The 6,000-nt window shown below is 43.7% G+C and overlaps 1 protein-coding gene across 5 annotated transcripts in view; it reads left to right on the top strand.

Annotated features, from left to right (window-relative positions):
- The first annotated feature begins 1,888 nt into the window (after positions 1-1,888).
- The window catches only part of BRD4 (bromodomain containing 4), a 110,092-nt gene continuing 105,980 nt past the window's right edge, over positions 1,889-6,000 (top strand). For 2 of the 5 annotated variants that reach the window (XM_039359522.1, XM_039359519.1), the window contains exon 1: positions 1,889-2,091. The gene's annotated coding sequence lies outside the window, so the exon portion shown is untranslated. Of the gene's footprint in view, positions 2,092-2,515; positions 2,599-2,686; positions 2,801-6,000 lie in introns of those variants that run through there. The other 3 variants (XM_039359521.1, XM_039359523.1, XM_039359520.1) reach the window with 3 other exon arrangements.

The following is a 6,000-nucleotide window of genomic DNA, read 5'->3' as shown; positions in this document are numbered from 1 at the left end:
TATAATATTCTGCCTTTTTTTAATATCCCCCAAATATTTCCTTTTCTAGGAGAAGGGTGCTGACTTCCTACAATTTAGTGACTGGTCAATGTTAAAAGTGATACTGAAAAAAGTGACTTATAACTGTTTTTCATATTTAAGACCATTGCAATATCCCCATAGTCATGTGATCAAAATTCAGATGCTTGGCAACTGACTCATATTTATGACGGTTGCAGTGTCCCAGGGTCGTGATCACCATTTGCCACCTTCTGCATTTGCAAAGTAAACAAGCCAAATCCACTTAACAATCAAGTCACTAATTTAACAACTGCAGTGATTCATTTAACAACTGTGACAAGGTCGTAAAATGAGGCAAAATTCACTTAACAAACGTCTCACAGCAACAGAAATGTTGGGCTCAGTTGTGGTCATAAGCCGAGGACTACCTGTACTGAGTATCAAGGCATGCTTACGAACTGGCACCGTGAGTCATTCGTGTAGCCGGGCCACTACTTCCCCCTTCTACGGAGTGGAGAACGATGCAGGCCGGCCGGTGGGCTAGCGTTTCGCAACCATCCAAATTCCACTTAATCTAAACTGTCAAGGAGAAAGCAGGTGTCGTTTTTCACTGCTTGCCCGCTTTGCAAAGCTTCCGCTCCAAAGCGGCCGCTCGTCCTTTGCGCCACAGCCTCGGAGGCTGGGAGGTAAATGTGCCTGGATGGTTAAAGTCCTTGGCGCGAACAAGGACGCTCCTTCCGCTCCGCCGGTCGGTCTGCATGCTGAGGATTGAGTGAGGGCACCTTTTATTACACGGATGCTCTTCTCTCTTAAGGAGCTGAAGCAAGAGGAGCGTTTGGGAGACCAAGCTTCGGTCTGTGGAGAAGGAGGCGAGGAGAAAGACTTGCAAGCAACCGCTCTATGGGGGCCCAAAGATGCTTTTTTCACGAGGCAACTGGACTTCGTTTTTCCTTTGAAGACGTCTCGCTTCTTGGATGAGAAGCGAAACGTCTTCAAGGGAAAAACAAGAAAATTCAGTTGCCTGGTGAAAAAAGCATCTTTGGGTCAACTATAACATGGATAACTGAGAATCTCCCTAGATACTCTAAGCAGGGGCGTTGCTTTCTCAGATTCAGAGCAGTTTCCCGGCAAAATCAGTACATTTGCACGGCGGGAAGGCTTCCTGACAGAACGGCTTGTTTGGTCTATGCGTGCACCAGTGACGCGCTTCCATGTCTTATACTCGGTCGGATCTTCAGAGGTGGAGAGCAAAAAATGAAGGTATCACTAGAGGGCAGCAGAGAGATTTAAAAAAAAAATCGCGAACCCATCTAGTGGTCGTTTTGATTTTTTTGCAGGTCGGATCTGGGAACCCTGTTTTGGGGGAAAGTGAATCATCACCGAGAACTCAGCTGAAGAAGCAAAAAAAAAAAAAAACCATTGGGCTCGGAACCAGCAGAGAGCTCATAAAGAGTAGTGCCGTGTTAAAACTCTTCAGACAAAGTGGCGGCACGTGAATTCGCATGTTGATCTAATGTGGCCCTCACAAATGGACCCATCTGGAATGCTGCATCTTGGCAAGCGGGAGAGGAACTTTGATCTTCCGGCTTGTTGAGGCTGGTTTCGTACTGGAGAGAAAGCTAAGAGGGAATGACAGGGGGGAAAAAACCCGCTCGTGACTGCGACATTATTGAAGGAAAGGTAGTGCCCTTAGCAATAGAGATCTTTTAAACACGGAGGCACCGCCAACTCTACTTCCCGCTCGCTCGCGAGTCCTGTCGCAGAAATGAAAGCAACCTCACTGCTCGCCAGTGGCACGACTGTTCGATTCAAGAGGCGTGTCTGAAGACAGAGAATTCGAAGTCCTCTGTTTTACGCGAGGCGGGGCTTGCTACGTGATGACGTAACGCGCTGCGCGGTGAGGTCAGCGTAGTGCCGCCGTTGCTGGTCCCGCTGCCCGTCGCTGGGTCTGCTTTAGTCGTTTTTTTCTTGTGGTACTCGATCCTCCAGGCGGAGTGTGGAGCCTTGTCTGTGGCCGGGGCTATACGGTATTTGCTCGGATAAGGAGATTGGTGGCAAAACAGCCTGCTCCGGCTTATCGTTTGGTATCAGGTAAGAGCTGGGCCGGGCCGGGAGAGGCTGCGGAGGTTGGTATTCTCCTTGGGCAATTACGTTGCCTTGCCGGCGTAACCCGCATTGCGTAATGTGACCGTTGCGTCAGGCGGATTACGTATTTTGCGCCGGGGCCTATTGCGCAAAGGTCTTTTGAATCTGCGCCGTTTGGTGATGGAGCTTTAACTAGGGTTTTTCTGAGAGTGAAAGGAGCATTTTCTCTGTTTGCCTTTATGTGTATTTCGCAGTTACCGGACAAATTGTATTCGGGGCGATTGCCTGGTAGTCGATTTGGTATTTTGCACGGTTACGCGGATTGCGGTAGGTGCTGAGGAGCGCTTGGAGAGGATGCGGAGTTTGCGTAAGAGCGTCGTCGTTTTTCCCTGTAGGATACGTGATTATCGTAAGCGTGTCCGTGTCCTCAGCACGTATACCGCTAGGAACTTGGGCATCCGTTTCCAGAGCGCTTCCTGCCTCTGCCGGCTGCCCGGATGGCTGCGCCCTGGGGTAGATCTCTGTCCGTGCGTCGAAAGAGAGGAGACTCTCCGCGCCTGGGAGTCCGGTCTGGTGCGCGGGTGGCGCAGTGAGGGAGCCTGGGCGGGGCGGGTGCTGATGATACTTCCTGCCGCCGCCATTTTGTCGTCGAGCAGGAGGGGGAAGCGGCGGTGGTGGTATCGGCTGTGGCCCGGGCCTGGAAGGCAGCCGGCTGGTAGGCAGCGATAGTTGGGGAGGGGGACGGGAAGGCTGGCTGGCTCTGGAAGGAGCGCCTCTCGGCCGCTCCGCCTTTCGCCCCGTGCCCGCCTGCTGAAGGCGGCGGTTCCCGTAGGCCCGGCCTGGTGCTGCTCCTCTCCTAGCGCCGCCCCCACCTGGCATTTCAGGAGAGGTCGGCTTGTGCCTGCCTTGGCTCGCCGAGACTCACTGAGAGCGGACGCTTGGCTGGCTGTTTCCGTAGCTGCAACTGGTCCTTTCTTGGCTCCCAGCACTTCTCTTGTTTTGTAACCTGATCGGGAAAGGCGCGGCGCCGCATCCTGACTAGCCAGGCCGCAGTCGGCCTCCGTAATCGAGATAGCAGCTTGTGACCAGATTGTACGCGCTGCCGGCCGTTGACCCCTTAACGGCTCGTTTTAAAACTCAGCTGCCTACCTTGTGATTTCTCCTAAACTTTCTCTCCTCTTCACATGTTCTCTACACGTTTCCATTCTCTCTTTCCCCGTCCTTTTCCCGTGCAGTCAAATAAAATGCTTAGCATGAGGCAAAAAGTTCTGTGTGGTCTTAAATATAAGTATTTCTTTAGAAAAAGAAGAAGAAGCTGTGCATCTTGTTACTTAACTAATCTAAAAGATACCTTTCCTAGTAGGTCTTTTTTTAAAAAAACTTCAATGAATGAAATCTGAGATTCTAATATGCTGTCTCACTTTCGAGAGCAGTTTCAAAATGTGAAATATGCCCATTTTAATAAGTCAGAGATAACTCACTAATTCTTGAATGGTTATCTAGATAGTTAAAAATAATTTTATGTAACATATTACTGGGTTTTGTAAAGTGCATAATGCTTACTGTGCAATGGCACAATCAATCAGCTCCTGTTTTTGTTTAATTTTAGAGATATGTTGCAGTTTTAAGTGGCTAATAAAATTTACAATATCAAATATTTTGTTTGGTATTATTAATCAGCCTCTCATCCTAAACTGATAGATTGGTTTGGGGTAAACAGTGGTCTTGTAAGTAACAAGAAAATAAAACTTGGAAATCCTGATCAATTATCAAACTGGTTTAGTCATCATTATATGTATTTTTATATTATAATCACTCAGTCTTTCACTGGTTATAGATATATTTATATTGAGCTAACCAGGTATCTCCCTGACTGTGCAGTTACCTTGTATAAAAGTAGTTAATTTGCTTTTTTCATCTTGATTCTTAATACAGTATATATGTAAGAACATGTTTGCAACTTACTTAGAAGGCTTAGAAATGGACAACACAGTTTATCTGTCATATTGTTTCAGGAATTTTGTTTGATCCAAACGGCTGGTATGTGATAGTTTGGAAATTTAATTCAGATATGTTCTTGAAGTAAATATTTCTACAAAAGAAAGTACTTTGTATTTCTCCTTTCTCAGTTCCATCACCCCAGCAGAGATAGTAGAGATTAACAAATCTTACTCAAATTAGCTTGCTGTCATCAATATTATCTGATAGTTTGTATGCTATATTGAAGGACGAACAATTGTAGATTACTGAAAAAGAAGCTACTACTTGAAAGGAAATACTCTATTTTGATTGAAAAATTAATTCCATTGTGAAGTGTTTAAATAGTCCAATTGTGCATAACTGCAAATATGAACTATTGACATTGTCACCAGAACCTTTTAGGATTGGCAGAATTATTGTTACAGTTACAATTTAGCTTGTCATACATAAAATTTTCCATTTTCACTGCAGATTTACCTGCAACATAGCTACCCTTTCTCTAGGATTTCAGCAAATCATTTTCTGGACACACAAAAGTCACAAAGGTGTGACTATATTGATCATGTAGGCAAAACTGATTTTTGGGGAGACAATTCTGCCTTTCATTTGCTTCGAGTGTAGTTTAAAATTTGCTTTGCATTATATTTTTGAAAAGTATGCTAAATAAATTCTTAATGACTTTTACACATGGCAATATATGAGACTACACTTCCATATATGAAATATAACAATGTATCTGGTATCAGTGGAGCATTCTTTTCCTCAAATGAATAATCAAATCTGAACATTCACCTTTATGGAAAACTTGGTCCTAAGTGTTTATCATTATAATGTTAACTGCTTAGCATTAAGTAGTCAATATTCACAAATATATCTGATGTTTATATATTATATTCTGAAGGAGGCGGGCCCTCCTTGTATTATAGATTGCAGTTCTTAAAATATATTGCCATGGTAGATGGCAACAGATGAGTTAAAATCCAAACTGACAGATAACTCATCAAAATTCAGGTGCTTAACAGATAGTCCTTGCCTTATAACCAAAAATTGAGATTACAATTTCTGTTGTTAAGGAACGCTGTTGTTAAATGAGTCTTGCCTGATCGTACAACTTTTTTCCATAGTTGTTAAATGAAATTACTGCAGTTGTTAAGGGAATTCAGTTTTCCCCATCAACAGAAACAAACTTAGAAGTTCATATGACCATGGAGTGCTGCAATTGTTGTAAATACATGCTGGTTGCTAAGCATTTGAATTTTGATCACATGACCATGGGGAGGCTCTAATGATAGTAAGCAAGGACCAGTGGTAAGTCATCTTTTCAGTGACATTGTAACTTTGAACAGGTGCTAAATACATGGTTATAAGTTGAGAATTACCTGTAGTAAAAAAAAAAGTGATGTAATTGATGTTAATAATGACTTCAATATTCACTTTTTGAGAATCCTGGAAGTTGACATTGTTTGCATGGAGAATAGGTGGAAATTCAGAAGAGAACCTAGAGCACCATTTTTCAACACTCGCGATGTCAACTCCCAGAATTTCCCCAGCCCACATACTAGGAAATTCTGGCAGTTGAAATCAACCCATCTTAAAGTTGCCAAAATTGAGAAACTGGTCTAGAATATGTCTTTACAGTGACAATTTGCTCTGGGACTTTCTACTTGAGTTTTTGGAAGCATAGGAATCTGTTGCAGTTTTTTTTTCTTTATTTTAATTGCTACATAAATGGAAGAATTTAATAGTGATTTTACAAATTTGATTTTCTGATTTGAGATCTTAGATCAGTGGTTCTCAACCTGTGGGTCGGGACCCCATTTGGGGTCGAACGACCATTTCACGGGGGTCACCAAACAATGCAGTCCACCATTTTTTTCCCCTTTTCCTTAGCTGTGCTACTCCCTTTTATTCTATTGGCTTTTGAAAGCCAATAGA

The sequence above is a fragment of the Crotalus tigris genome, unplaced genomic scaffold, assembly GCF_016545835.1.
Source record: "Crotalus tigris isolate CLP2741 ecotype Arizona unplaced genomic scaffold, ASM1654583v1 scf7180000019078.1875890, whole genome shotgun sequence".
Classification (NCBI taxonomy): Eukaryota; Metazoa; Chordata; class Lepidosauria; order Squamata; family Viperidae; genus Crotalus; species Crotalus tigris.
Note: the sequence above shows the minus strand (reverse complement) of the source record. Positions and strands in the feature narration are given on the sequence as shown.